Here is a 15,812-nt window from a genome sequence, read left to right as displayed (position 1 = left end):
CGCGCACACCATGTTGCATAGTTTTTTATATATTTTCTACTTCTTTGTCTCCCATATATGGTAACACACAAACATGCAGTCTGATTAAGTGGTCTCATGTTACAAGGTCATGAGGGATATTGTCACATATGCATATAGCCGGGTTGCCTTGAGGGTTTTTTTTTTTTCTTTCCTTAGGGAGGGGACCCTACCACAGGAAGAGTTCCACCCAGCTGAAGTGGCTTCAGCAGGTGCTGCAGTAGCAGATCAGGACAATTTTTTAAAAATATCCAGGCATGCTAGGCATTTGGGTTCTACTTAGTCACTTAGTTTTTTACTTTTTTCCTGTTGTCCAGACACAGCATTAGGAGGATGCTGACAGACAGGCAGGGGCATCAGTCTTCCTGCAGCCTGACACCCAAGATCCTAGATTGACGAGGCCAACCCTTCATCTCATGGGTCAGAAAATGAGGCAAACAGAGCCAAGGGTGAGCACGTGTGGGGGCAACGCTGAGAGCTCAGCCCTTGCCCTTGATGCTGACTTCCTGTCTTGGTCTATTCCAGCAGCTGTAACAAAAATGCCACACACTGGGTGGCATATAGATAACAGATAATTATATCTCACAGTTCTGGAGGGTCTACGTCCAAGATCAAGGTGCCAACAGGTGTGGTGTCTGGCGAAGGCCCACTTCCTGGTTCATAGATGGCTGTCTCCTCACTGTGTCCTCACATGGTGGAAGGGGACAGGGAGCTCTGTGGGGCCCCTTTTCTGAGCACTAATCCCATTATGGATTAGTTCCATTAGGATCCCTCATGACCTAATCATGTCCCAAAAGTGCCACCTCCCAATACCATCACTTTGGGGGTTAGGTTCTAACATATGTAACATAGATTTGGGGTCACATTCAATCAATAGTACCCTCTTTCTCATTTTTTATTATAATGAAGACTTGTTCAGGCATAGAAAAAAGCACAGTAAAATAAGGCAAGTACTTTGTGGCCACCACTCAATTTCAGAAATAAAAATATAAACAAAGCCTCCCATGTTCCTTTTCTCCCATCCTGCTCTTCCTCCTCACCTGACCCCCAAGTGGTGACCACTGTCCTGAATGTCATTCTTCATGCCCACAAGGATTTCATTATCTTTACTACACCTGTACATATTAGATAGTATATATTCTGCATGCTTTAGTTTATATACTTACTGTCATACTTTGGGCTTCTGCAACTTTCTTTTTTTCATTCCACATTTTAAAAACAATTTACCCATGTCTTAACACCTGTAGTATTCTATATTAGGGATATTTCATAGTATTTTTACCTATTGTCAGGTTGTGAACATTTAGGATATTTTAACCATGAATATGGTGAAAATGAATATTCTTGCACGGGTCTCCTGATACTTCTAGTGCTTTCCACTAGGCTACACAGCCTGTGATGATAATGACTCCACAAATATGTGTAGATTCTAGTTACATACATGCTGTCAGTAAATGTGTGTTGTGCCATCCTGGAGAGAGTGGAGAGGGAACAGAGCACCAGTGGAATGGATGAGCTGGACCCAGAGCAACATGGCAGGTAGAACTACATGTAAGAAAAACCCTGCTAAAAAGTGGAATGAGGATGTTTACAGCAGTGTATTGACAAGAACCAAAGCATGGAGAGAGCCCAAGTGTCCATCGATGGATGAATGGATAAAAAAGATGTGGTGTGTGTATACACACACACACACACACACACATATACACACACACACACACACACACACAATGGAGTATTACTCAGCAATCAGAAAGAATGAAGTCTTGCCATTTGCAACAATGTAGATGGAACTGGTATTATGCTAAGCGAAATTAGTCAGAGAAAGACAACTATCTTATGACTTTACTCATATGAGGACTCTAAGACACAGAACAGATGAACACAAGGGAAGGGAAGCAAAAATAATATAAAAAATAGGGAGGGTGACAAAACATAAGAGTCTCTTAAATATGGAGAACAAACAGAGCATTACTGGAGGGGTTGTGGGAGGGGGGATGGGCTAAATGGTTAAGGGGCATTAAGGAATCTACCCCTGAAATCATTGTTGCACTATATGTAACTAACTTGGATGTAATTTAAAAAATAATTTTTTTAAGTGGAATGGGGAAAAGAAGCTCCAGGAAAAAGTGTGTACCCCACCCCACCCCCGATCAATTCCTAAACTCCTCTCCTGGAGGAGCTCTGAGGCCTCTAAGAGATGTAGGGTCATACATCAGTATTTACTGGTTAGAAAGGGTTCAGTCTGACTCTGATTTTGTTGATCATTAAATTAAAAATGCCATGAATGTGAAAGTTCTTCTGAAATATTTGACTAACTACCTGGATCTGAAACTTTTTTTTCCACCACTGTCTCTGAATTTTTTGGAATAGCTATTTAAAAAAAATTTTTTTTAATGTTTATTCATTTTTGAGAGAGAGAGAAAGAGAGCGTGTGCATGAGCAAGCAAGTGGGGGAGGGACAGAGAGAGAGGGAGACACAGAATCCAAAGCAGGCTCCAGGCTCTGAGCAGTCAGCACAGAGCCCAACACGGGGCTTGAACCCACAAACCATGAGATCACGACCTGAGCTGAAGTTGGAGGCTTAAGCCACTGAGCCACCCAGAGGCCTCTTGGCATGGCTATTTTTAAAGAGAATGCATGCTCCAGAAAACTTCAAGTAACCCTGTAACCTGATGTTTATTCGTCTGAAGTTCTACATCCATCACCCTCTGGTTTTTGTTTTGTTTTGTTTTAATTCCAGTGTAATTAACATACAGTGTAATATTAGTTTCAGGTGTACAATACAGTGAATCAACACTTCCCTACATCATCCAGTGCTCATCACCACAAGTCATTCCTTAACCCCCACCACTTACCTCACCCAGCCCTACACCCATCCCTCTATTCTGTTTTCAAGATTCTCAGAAAAAGTTAAACATTTATTATTCCAATTTAGTCTGCTATAGCAAGTGCTCAGATTTTTGCCCTGAGTTTGGAGTTTTTAATGAAGCTAAAATTAAAACTGCTCTCTTGACCCAGCTACAAAGGCCCTTCCTTTATGTAATGGCATTCACTCACATGAGAATCAAGCTTATTAGTCAACCATCCCTCACAGTAAATGAAATTCTCTAAATCTCAGTGAAACAATGTTTGCCTTTGCCCCTCTTTAACTAAAAGAGAGAAGGGTTTAGACACAAAGAAAACAGATAGTTAAAATTTGGGTTCCTTTCCTCCCCAGAATGTGCTCCAAAGTAGGTCAGACTGTGGTGCTATAAATCTTAACAATTCTCTTTAATTCTTTCACTGCTACACTTGGGGGCTTGAAGGAAGGGGGAACTTGTCCAATTAATTAAAGAAAAATCACAGTAGGAAAAGAAAGGCTCCTCAAGTGTTGAAGGTCTTCATCTCCACCCCCAATGAGTTCATCAACGTGAAATTTATTATCATAAGAATCACTGGTGCTGAGGCAGTTATACAATGGATGCTTCAGACCGCAAACATTCAATCTCCCTCCTGGTGTCTAAGAAGGAGGCTGACCCAGCTCCGGAGAGAGGGCAAGACTGAGCTCCTACAAGGAGAACCTAAAATGAACCTTCACCATTCTGAGCTTGATGTTCCTACCCAGAAAGCCCAGAGAAGGGCTTTTCCAACTAAGGATTTGGCAGAAGCTTGCTAGAAAGCATAGAATTAAATGGAGGTGTGTGTGAGTGATGTGAACACGCTAAACGCTTTGATATTCTCTGTGTGCATATTTTTCCTGAATCCAAATCCTTTCTTTTCTTTGGCCCCTAACTTATACTTCTACCTTAACCGTGGAGCGGTACAATTGTTCCCAAGAGCAACCTTGCCAGAAAGTAAGTAGTATAGTTTTGCCACCTGATCCAAAGTTTGTTAGTTAATTTTTTTTTTAAGGTTACATATCTGTGTCTTCAAAAACGTTTAAATTCCTTTTTCTAAATCATAACAGGCCAGCAAAATCTGCAGGGCTTTAAGGGATTAAAAAAAAAGAAAAAAAGAAAAACCTATAGCGTATTCTCTTACCATGTCTGAGTCTGCAAGAAATTATTCCAGAAAAATGACTCCTCATTAAACTATCCTGGAATAAAACTTTCCAGTGTCCCCCAATTAACCAATCCAGGACAACACAGTTATCATCAACACTCTTATTTCTATGTGTCTAAAAGATAGAGGCCCTTTTATAGCTTTCACTGAAAGGAAATACATTATTCTAATTAATGTCTATAAAGTTACAATCTTAAATACATTCTTCAACTATTGCCCAAAATATGTGGCCTAATAAACAATCCCAAAACTCAGTGATGTAACGGAAGTATTGATTTCTTGCTCAGGCATCTGTGTGGGTGGTTAGATTGACCTCAGCTAGGTTGGCATCAGGCTGTGGGTTGGGACTTGGGCTACTCCATTTGTCCCTCATTCTCCTCAGATCAGTGGTTTCAGATGATCTCCTGGTGGGGAAATGCAAGAACACAAAGAATGAGTCCATGCCTACCAATAGATTTAAAGTTTGTGCTCGCTCTGTGGGTGAATTGTTTTTGTTTCTTTTGGGGGGGGTGGTATTTTTAGTTTAAATGAAATACTTATTTTAAATTAAAAAATAAAATAAAGTCTATGCTCACTTTCCAAATATAAACATGCCTTTGGCCAAAGCAAATCACACGGCTAAATCCAACATCAGTGGAGTAAAAAAATAAACTCCACTTCTCATGGTAGGAACTGTATACTCACAAGTCAGAGGGTATGGATTGAAGAACAAGTGGGGTAAATAATGTGATCTATCACTCCAATGTTTTCTAGTTTATTTTTTAAGTTAACAAAAATTTTTTTAGAGAGAGCACAAGCAGAAAAGAGGGGCAGAGAGGTAGAGAAAGAGAGAGAGAGAGAGAGAGAGAGAGAGGATCTTAAGCAGCCTCCACACTCAACATGGAGCCCATTTCAGGACTTGATCCCACGAGTCTGGGATCATGACCTGAGCTGAAATCAAGGGTCGGATGTTCAACCATTCAACCAACTGAGCCACCCAGGTGCCCCTTTAAGTTTTTATTTTAATCACCTGGTGCTCATCACAACAAATGCACTCTTTATTCCCCATCACCCATTTCACCCGTCTCTCCCACCCACCTCCCCTCTCTAACCATCAGTTCTCTAAGAGTTTGCTTCTTGCTTTCTCTCTCTCTCTTTTTTTCCCCTTTGTTCATTTGTTTTGTTTCTTAAATTCCACATATGAGTGAAATCATATGATATTTATCTTTTGCTGACTGGTTTATTTCATTTAGCATTATACTCTCTAGCCCACCTCCATCCATGTCGTTGCAAATGTCAATATTTTGTTCTTTTTTTTATGGCTGAATGATATTCCATTTTATATATATAAACACACACACACACACACACACACACACACACACACACACATCCCATCTCCCTTATCCATTTATCAATTGACAGACACTTGGGCTGCTTCTGTAAGTTGGCTATTATAAATAATACTGCTATAACATAAGGGTGCATGTATCCCTTTGAATTAGTGTTTTTGTATTCTTTGGGCAAATATCCAATAGTGTGATTACTGGATATTAAGATAGTTCTATTTTTAACTTTTTGAGGAACCTCTTTACTGTTTTTCAGAATGGTTGCACCAGTTAGCATTTCCACCAACAATGCAAGAGGATTCCTTTTTCTCCACATCCTCACCAATGCCAGTTGTTTCTTGTGTTTTTGATTTTAGCCATTCCAACAGGTGTGAGGTGATATCCCACTGTGGTTTTGATTCACATTTCCCTGCTGATAAGTGATGTTGAGCATTTTTTCATGTGTCTGTTGGAGGTCTGGATGTCTTCTTTGTAGAAATGCCTGTTTGTGCCTTCTGCCCATTTTTAAATGGATTATGTGTTTTTAGGGTGTTTAATCTTTTCTACTTTAACTAAAGCAGCAGCCTATAACCCTTTTAGGAACCTTAGAAGACTCATACAATCTGATAGACACCCTGGATTTGAATGTTGGCTTTTCCACTGACTGACTAGGAAAACTATAGATTATTCATTTTTTCCAGGCCCAGTTCCTGAATCTGTAGAATGGGAGAGTAAATAACTTTATATGACTATTCAAGCAACTGAATGAGTCAGTATATATATAAAGCTTAGAATAATGTGATGTCCATAGTTAAATGGGCTCAGTTGATAGTAGCTGCTGGTATAGGGTTATTCAATAGACATTTATTGACAATTTACTACATGCTAGGCATTTTGCTAGTGTGTGGTGATAGAAAGACAAATGATACAGTTCCTGAAGATGAAGAATATTAATTATGTTTGAAACAGGTAGCAGTCACTAGGATAGAAATGTATGGGGAAGGGAAGAGGTACCTGAAGCATCGGGAAAAGACTCCTGGTAGAGATGACACATAGAGTCTTAGAAATTGAATAGAAATTTGCCAGATAGGTGAAGAAGGGGATTCAGAGAGGGCATTTCAGGCAGAGGAACAGCCAAATAGCTCAGATGACAGAGTCATTCAGTGGATATGTAAGAAGGAAGGAGAGAAACTGAAGAAGTATGGTTGGGACAGGGGACAAGTTCAGTCATCAGAAGTTTACTAAGAAGTTAGATTATATTCTCAAGTCCATTAGCCCTCCAGTTGTGTTCAGACTGGAACTATTTACTTAATGACATCTCCAATTTGCATCAATGCTACATCATCCCATTTTAAACTCCTATGACCTGGTACAGAGAGAAATTTGGAGTCTGTTGGACGAGAGATCTTCAGTTATAGTTGCTAGAAGAGAGATAGGAACTTGGCTGCACCTTCAATTCTGTGAAATTCAGCAAGGGTTTAATGGAGTGTCCTTTTGTGCCAAGCACTCTCCTTGGCACGTGGGATGGGGGATTGGGGTGGAGTGAAAAAATGGGACCAGACATGAGTTCCGCTTCCAGAAATTCCAAACCTGAGGGTTGGGTTCTAGCTATAGGAAACCCACAGTATGTCCCATAGAATTGCTGCAGCAGTCACATGTGCCCTATTCCTTCAGCCTCCAACAAGCTCCATTCACTTTGGGGTTACACTTCCTGCATCAGTAAGTGGGGATCACCTCCACTGGGCAGGATGGGTGAGAAATGCTTTCCTGGGTTCCACCCAATGCTGACCTTGCCTCTCCTCTCCACACTCCCCACTGTTCTCCTGAGGAAAGAAGATGGAGTCAGCAGGGGGAAGGTTGAGGAATAGGAGAGGCTTGGACACAGGATATGTTGCCTCTACTTTGGAAAGATAAACTGCTTGTAAAGCCCAATTCTGTACCTCATGAGCATTGAAGACACAGATTTTAGGAATGAATCAGTAATGAGTTTCTGCTGAATTTTTAAGTTTTAGCTGTCACACCATTCAGTGGTCATTACCCCTTTTTGATGAATCCACAAGGTTTAGCTTTGTAATTCCCAAGAAATTCTGAGCTTCAAGAGAGACTCTGTATTGTATGCTAGTGAATCCCTCAGGCCATGATTTTTATTTATTTATTTATTTTTGTTCTTTTTTTTTTTTTTTCCAACGTTTTTTTATTTATTTTTGGGACAGAGAGAGACAGAGCATGAACGGGGGAGGGGCAGAGAGAGATGTTCTTTTTTTGGAGAGAGAGTGTGTGAGCAGGGGAGAGGGGCAGAGGGAGAGGGAGAGGGGGAGAGAGAGAAAGAGAAAGAGAGAGAGAGAGAGAGAGAGAGAGAGAGAATCTTAAGCAGGCTCCATGCTCAGCCCAGAGCCCAACACAGGGCTTGATCCCATAACCCTGGGATCATAACCTGAGCCGAAATCAAGAGTTGGATCTTCAACCAACTGGGCCACTCAGAAGCCCCCATGATTGCTCTTTCTAACAGTGGATCTATACCTCCCCATCTAGAGTGCTCTAGTCCCTGGGGACCCCTCATGCTGCAGCATCCTCCTGCAGGATCCACCTCCCTAGATCCTCATCAACCTTTAGGCCAAAACACACTCTGCTTCAGCCACCTGAGTTCATGCCCTTCGTTCTCACCATAACTGGCCCCAACTCTTAATGCCTGGACCTCTAAGAAAATGGTCTTGTCATCTCCTCTTATGAATATTGGGTGCCATTTTATTTCATCTCACCTCAAGACATCTGGAACCAAAGATCAGCTCCTGACATCTGGAGCTCCTTCTAGGCCAGTGGATAGGATTCACCCTCTTTTATGGATGATGTTGATGGAACTGACCCCCACTAGGAAGACATTGGAGGCAGGCCTTGCCTTGACCTGAGTCAAGCAGGATCCAATTTTCCAATTCTATTCATTCCCTGCTGCAGCTGTAACAATTTACCACACGCTTGGTGGTTGAAAATTGTCCAAAGGGATTATTTTACAGTTCTGGAGATCAAAACTCTGAAGTGGATCTCACTGGGCTAATACCAAGGTGTCAGTAAGGCTGCATTCTCTTCTGGAGACTCTAGGAATCCTTTCCTTGCCCTTTACTGCTTACGGAGGCCACGGGCAGCCCTTGGCTGGTGGCCCCTTCCTTCATTGTCAGAGCTAGCAATGGTGGATTGAGTCTTTTCCCTCTGCATCACTCCAATGCTGGTTCTTCTGCCTCCCTCTTCCACATTAAGGACCCTGAGGTTACACTGGGCCCCCTCGACAATCCAGGATAATCTGCTTTAATCAGTCAGTTGATTAACAAGCTTAATTCCTTTTGCTCCTTTAATACCCCCTTGCCAGGTAACCTACCATTTGCACAGGTTCCTGGGCTTAGGACAGGGACATGTCTGGGGAATCACGGTCCTATCAAGCACACTAATCAAGGAGAAGTGCAGGACAGACATTTCCCAAGCCTGGTTAGTGGGACAGACACAACCGGAGACACCCACAGGGTGGAATGCTTCCAAATCGGAAGGGCAGAGGAAATACAGTAAAGCATTTCCTCCCCTCAAACTTGTCTTATCCTCAGTATTTCAAGCTGCCAAAAAAGCCGTGGCAGGGTTGAGGGGTGGGGGTGGGCTTTCCCTTTGTTTAAACCTGTTGCTCTGACATGCTAATGATGGAGAACTTCTCTAAGCCTTCAAAGAGTGGAGAGGGCAGATGAGACAGGAGCTAAAGCCTGCCCTTCTTCCATCTGCTAGGGGTTACTTAACCTTGTTCTGCGGAGGTGTTCCTCACATATTCCAAGAGGATTAGGCCATCTGCCTCCCTGTCTGTAATTACTTGCACACTTGTGCTTCTGCTCCTAGTGCACTGTGTTATTATGTTTCGGGCTTTTAAAGTATGACTTGTGCCTCCCTTTTCTGAATTCAGACTTCCTCAGACGATGGCACAGATTTTCACTCTGATTCAAAGCCTCTGCCCCTTCAGTTCCCGAGAGAGGGCACTGAGCTTAGTGGGTGCCCAAGCGACTATGGCACTGGCTGTATAAGGAATCTCTGGGGGATGTTTGGAGTCCTCGAGTGGCAGGGAAGCCATAAGCATGCTCTCGCTTCCCAGGAAGGAGGAGTTGCAGTAAACAGGAAATCATCTGACATCAATTGTTAGCCTTGTGCGAGCCGTTCTGCTTTATAACCCAGGACAGCATGGAAGGGCTGCTGGGCATCTAGAGCAGGAGAGACTAGGAGGGAGGGGGGAAGGGGATGGTAAGCTGAGCGTGGTACATCTCACCACTTTGTCAGCAAAGAGAAAAATACTGGGATGAGAGCCAAGCAGAGGAGTGGACAGATTGTCCCTTGTGTCCCCAACCTTAGAGGCAGGGACAGTGATGGCAATGGCTTCATAGGTGATCGGAGAGTGAACAGGTTAGAAAAAGAGCAGCAACTTCCTCTGCCAACTTTGTCTGGTGTCACGTGCTCTTGTTATGATTTCAACATAATACTAACAACCAGCAAATCAACAAATTACCTGGTGGGAGAAATTATTGAAAGAGCTTTCCTTTTAGAGAATGTGCTCAGAGAAAGTAACTGCTGCCCTGAACACCGGCCCCAGCTGCATCTCTACATCTCTAGTCCATTCCACCTACCCACCCATCCACCCATCTGCTCACGTGGGCTCATGTGTCCACCTGCCCATGTGACCACCCCTCATCATTCTCCACCTGCCCATGCCACTAACCTACACCACCACAGCATCCAGCCTCCAACTGCCCGCCCCCCACTGTCTCACACCATCACCCCTCAGCCAGCATCCACCTGACTGCCCCCTCCTCCCCTGCTAACCCACACCACAGCCAGTTCATCCATGCTCCATCTTTTTTGCTGAAAAGGAGACTACCTCAGCAAGATGGCAGGATAAGAGGTCTTCATTCCCAATTAGGAGGACTGGAAGACTGGAGGGCAAGAGAGTCAGAGCATGTAGTCTGTGGCTCTCCCAGAGGCACATGCTCTTGCGGTGCGAGGAACCACACATCCTACAAGGATGGACATCTTGTCTGAGTGTGTGTGCTGGGGAGAGTTGACCTGGGACCTGCCCTAGTCCCCAGCCAGGATTCAGTTGGCATTTTTTTTGTTGGAAAGGCACAGAAAGCCCCAAATGAGTATTCAGAACTCACCTGTATCATAAGACTTTAGCTAAAGCAAATTCTGAGTGTGAACATAGTGTCTATAGGTGAGATCTTTTCTTTTTGAGTATATGACATAGTCACATGCTATTAAATTTAAAAGGAACAAAAGGATACACGGTGAAAAATCCTTCCCCCACCCAACCCCTGGCTCCAGGTACATAATTACTTCACTGAAAATAGCTAATGCAATTAATTTCTTGCATATCCTGCCAGAAAAATGAAATGCATGCACAAGTAAATGTGTATAAGTATTCTCTCCCCTCCCTTTTTAATCTTATTTTTAAATTTTTAAAAATAGACTTTTTTTAAAAAATCAAAATATATTAACATACAATGTTATATTAGTTTCAGGTATACAGCACAGTGATTCAACAATTCTACACGTTACCAAAATTCACCATGGTAGGTATAGTCACTGTCACCATACAGTGTTACTGCAATATTATTGACTGTATTCCCTATGCTGCACTTTTCATCCCTGTGATCTATTTTATAACTAGAAGCATAGAACAATTTTAGGTTCAGAGCAAAATTGAGAGGTAGGTACAGAGATTTCCTATATACCTCCTGCCCCCACACATGCAGGGCCTTCCCCATTAGCAATACCCCCCACCAGGGTGGTACATTCACTATAATTGATAAGCCTACATGGACACATCATTATCATTCAAAGCCCATAGTCTATATTAGGGTTCCCTCTTGGTGTTGCACATTCTAGGGGTTTCGACAAATGCCTGTTGTGTATCCATCTTTATAGTATCAGACAGAATAGTTTCACTGACTTAAAAATCCCCTGTACTCCCCCTATTCCCACTGACCCCCTGGCAACCACAGATTTTTTTTTTTTTTTTACTGTCTCCATAGTTTGGTCTTTTCCAAGATGTCATATAGCTGGAACCATACAGTATGTAGCCTTTCCAGATTGGCTTCTTTCACTTGGTAATAAGCAATTAAAATTCTTCCGTGTCTTTCCATGGCTTGATAGCTCATTTCTTTTTAGCACTCAATAGTATGCCATGGTCTGGATTTACCACAGTTTATTTATCTATTCACCTACTGAAGGACATCTTGGTTGCTTCAAAGCTTTGGCAATTATGAATAAAGCTGCTATAAACATCTATATCCAGGTTCTCATGTGGACATTAAGTTTCACCTCATTTGGGTAAAATACCAAGGAGTATAACTGAGGTGTTGAACAGTCTCCCGTCTCTTTTTATCAAAACAGTAGCTTTCCATGCACAATGTTCTGCATCTTGCTTTTTAAATTTATGTTTTGGAGATCACTCCATATCAGTTCTGCTTAATTCTTAATGGCAGTTAAAAAAAATACATGGAAAAGATCACGAATCTAAGCCTATAATAACCAGGACAGCTTTTCCTTTGGTGGCTTTCTTATGAGACATAATCTGGAAGATGAAATTTCCTGTTGAGGAAGAAAAACATGGTACAAGTAGTTCATCAGCCTTAAACAGTTGGGCAGGGGATTACTTTCTGGAAATAGGGACATCACCATGGGGTACACAGGATGGTAGCAGGATTTGAAAAAAAGAACAAAGGATCTGGAGACTGAAGCTGATTGAGAGTCTGGCTTCCTCTCTTACTAGCTGTGTGGCTTTAGATGGGTCATTCATGAATAAGGACCCTCCATTTCCTCATCTGGAAGATAAAGCCAATAAAGGTGGATATCTCTGAGGTTTTGAAAGAGCCAAAGGAGATAGCACCAAATGGCTCGCTCTGTTTATTCTCGCAGCAACATTTGCCAAATGCTGGCTGTACATCACACAGAGTTCCAGGAACTGGGATGCTGGGTAAAAAGATGGCAAATTCCCTCATGCCGGTGAAGCTTCTGCTCTCCTGGTATGGGGAGACTGAACATATAAGCAAACAAAAGATTTCGAGACGGGGAGCTATGAAGGAAATAAAACACGGGGACCCAGTAGTGAGTGGTTGGACGGAGAGGTCGTAAAAGTGGCCTGCTCAAGAGCTCCCTGCAGGGCTGGCACCCCACCCCTGCAAGGAAGGAAGGGTGTCCAGGCTGTGAGCAAATTCTCCGTGCCCACTCAGTGCCCAGGGAATGCCACCCTCGGGAAGGAAGGTTGGTATCTTTTTTTTTTTCCAACAGGATCTTCTCTTCCTAATACTTTCTCTGCCATAGGCATGTCTGGGGCCGAGGGCACGAAGCAGGGCAACAGAGGCCATGGGCCTGTGTAATACTTCTCTGGAACAGATCTGGAACAGGAGACCAGGGGGTGAGCTCCCCCAGCGAATGCATCTTCACTGCTGCCTCTGCAGCTGGGACAAGCTGCTTGTTGTTTTGTTTGCGTTGTAGGGCTTTTTTTTTTTCCTGCTAACACTGCAAAGCCGTGCATTTGCGTATATCTGTGCTTGTAAAATGGTGTGCATCTAAAAGGGGAGAAACCAACACATATATAAATGTATACACATATGTAGCCGTATTTCTAAGTTCTTGTGTGCTTTTGAAGTACATTGAGAACAAAACAACTTCTCAGATTCACCCTCCATTCAAAAGAAGGACTGGAGCAGCCCCAGGGGAAGTGAGAGAGGGCTGGTGTGTCTTAAACGGCAGTAAACTAATCCGCAGAGGACTCGCCTGGACTCCTACCCCCAAATACCCCAGAGATTACTGAGAGGCTCCCAGCCCAAATCCAAGTCATTCCCTAGCAACCTTGTAAATAGTAGTAGTAGTAATAACCATCCTTTATTGAAGCATGCTATACACAAAGTCCTCAGGCTAAGTATAGTCCATATATGTCTAATTCTTACAACAAAACTCCAAGATTATTACTTCTGAGGTGGGTCTTAGGAACTTGTAGGCAGGGGAGAAATCAAAAGGAGAATCTGTGCCATTCTCCAAGGAAGGCTTGATTTAAGTTATATAACTTGACTAAAGGCACAAGCTAGTCAGTGGCAGAGCTGGGATCCCTACACAGACCTATCTGATTGTGAATTCAGCATCTGTCTACCTGGAGCACTCCATTCAGGCCCATGTCTCCCCCTACAAGTCACTGGAATTGTCAGATTGCTTATCTGCTCCTCAGGGATCCCACTAGACCGCCAGGCAGAGCCAGTTTCCTACACAGTGCCCGTGTTCTGGCTCCTGGTGGTGAGAAGTTCCGTGTAACCTCTGACCGCAGCTTGCAGCATGGAGGGAGGCCTGACCCTATCTGTGTTGCTGTCCCATGCGGATCCCTGCCTCTGTCTGCCCTCCACTGACCAGCCTTAGCAAGATGGAAGACAGAATAGAAATCTATTCCAGTCTTTTCTTCTTCAATCAAAGCTTACCTATTCCAAAAGTAGTTTAGTTGTTGCCCAAGGCCAGGTGAGTGGGGGAATGGGGCATGACCACTAATGGGTAATGGCGTTCCTTATTGAGGTGATGAAAATGTTCTGGAATTAGATAGTGGTGATGGCTGTGCAGCACTGTGTACTAAAAATCGCTGAATTGATCAATTGTACGGTATGTCAAATATACCACAATAAAGCCATTGAGAAAAAAAAAATCCTTAGCTGCCCCATTCCCCATCTTTTCCTGGCTAATGGGTGATCAGGTGTGGTGAGTTTTAAATATGTCTACAAATCTTTGATACTCTTCCATTCGACAGATGGCATTTAATTACCTTCCCCTTGAGTATGGGCTGGACTTAGTTAACTTCATCCCAAGGAATGGTGTATGCCAGCAGTGAGAGAGTGTGATTTCCAAGACCAGGACATGGACGACATTTGTAACATCTTCCCTACTTCTCTCTTTCTCTCTCAGATCACTCACTCTTGAGGAGAGCCCACAGCCATGTTGTGAGGATACTCAGAAAGCCCCCCGGAGAGGTACACGTGATGAGGAACTGAAGCTTCTTGCCAAGAACCATATGAGTGAGCCATCTTGGAATCACTCAAGGCATCACATGCAGACTGCAGCCTCTGCCAGCATCCTAACCACATCCTCATGAGAGACCCTGTACCCGAACTGCCAGCTAAGGTACTCCCAAATTCCTGACCCACACAAACTGTGAGATATAAATTTTGACTGACTTAAGCCACTAAGTTTTGGGACAATCTATTACACAGGAAGAGATAACTTTAGATACAGTAAAATACACATTAGGTGGTTCATTAGATTTTATTGGCTAACAATGTGGACAAATGTTGGGTTACTGTTTTATCCTTCCAGAATAACACCTTTCTATTTTAACAGAGGGACCCTGGAGACACAGTGCCCCAATTCAGAAGCACCGTGACAATGGTGAGCATTTCAGGCTTGATGGCAGATCTGTTGGGAGGTTATTTTTGGCCCAGGGCTGGGAAGTTTATGTGACTTCTAATCACTCCATGCAGCCAGCTGCCTGTTCTTGGTAGAAGCGTCCCTGCCCATTCCTCAGGCGTCCCAGAGAGACAATTCCTGTCAGAGGCAACATAGGCAGAGACTCAATAATGTCACCACTGTCCAAGTGACAGGAGAATGCTCCTCTCTCTGCAGGCTCTCATTCCCCTTGCTTTTTTTCATGGCACCAGCTCCCTTCACTTTATCTCATCTCCCATGAATAAAGGTCAGTCATTCTCTCCTTTATCTCCTTCACTGAGGGGGTCTTTCTATCGCAAGTAAATTATGTCTTTGCTGCCTGCTGACTTTTTCTTTTTTCTTTTTTTTTTTCATTCCCTCTGTCTCCTTTGACATTTGTTTCTGCTACAGTCCTCTGGAAATCCTAGAATTCTGCTAATTTACCCAAAGCTGGGGATTGGGGTATAAGAGCCCCGGAGACCATAGCAATTACTTCAGAGGTTTTTATGCTTGGCTGAAACAGAAAAGATGAGCACACGCACGTACACAGCACACCATCACAAAAACAGCAAAAAGGGGAGCGTAATGACTCAAACTTCGCCGTTGACAGGCCTTCCTCCTCACACTGAGACTGAGGATTGTCACTGTATAACAAAAAGCAAAACCATTCCTAAAGGATTAAAAATAATCTCTCAAGCCTATAATATCTCCTTCTCCATAATCTGTACCTTCCAGTGTTTCATTTCTCCATCTACTTTTCATATGTTCATAAATTTTCTGTCTTTCCCTAACAGTATAAACAATTGCTCAGTATCCTAACTCCAGGTTTTGAGTTTCGTGCTTTCATTGCTAATCCTCTTTTAGAAACCAAGAACTACGACGTTGTGACCCCAGGTTTCCCATATTGAGCCCTCAAAGAGCACTGTAGGGAACTCACAGGGGAACACAGGATATTTTACCTCT

The 15,812-nt window shown here is 43.1% G+C and overlaps 1 long non-coding RNA gene across 1 annotated transcript; it reads left to right on the top strand.

The window, feature by feature from the left end:
* Positions 1–365: 365 nt before the first annotated feature.
* LOC128777046 (uncharacterized) lies at positions 366–14,572 on the top strand. The gene is made up of 3 exons (XR_008422198.1): positions 366–467; positions 10,901–10,957; positions 14,334–14,572. It is a non-coding gene; the product is annotated as an uncharacterized LOC128777046 (long non-coding RNA).
* The last annotated feature ends 1,240 nt before the right edge of the window (positions 14,573–15,812 follow it).

This window comes from Panthera pardus, unplaced genomic scaffold (assembly GCF_024362965.1).
Source record: "Panthera pardus isolate Hobbes unplaced genomic scaffold, ASM2436296v1 HiC_scaffold_10, whole genome shotgun sequence".
Classification (NCBI taxonomy): Eukaryota; Metazoa; Chordata; class Mammalia; order Carnivora; family Felidae; genus Panthera; species Panthera pardus.
Note: the sequence above shows the minus strand (reverse complement) of the source record. Positions and strands in the feature narration are given on the sequence as shown.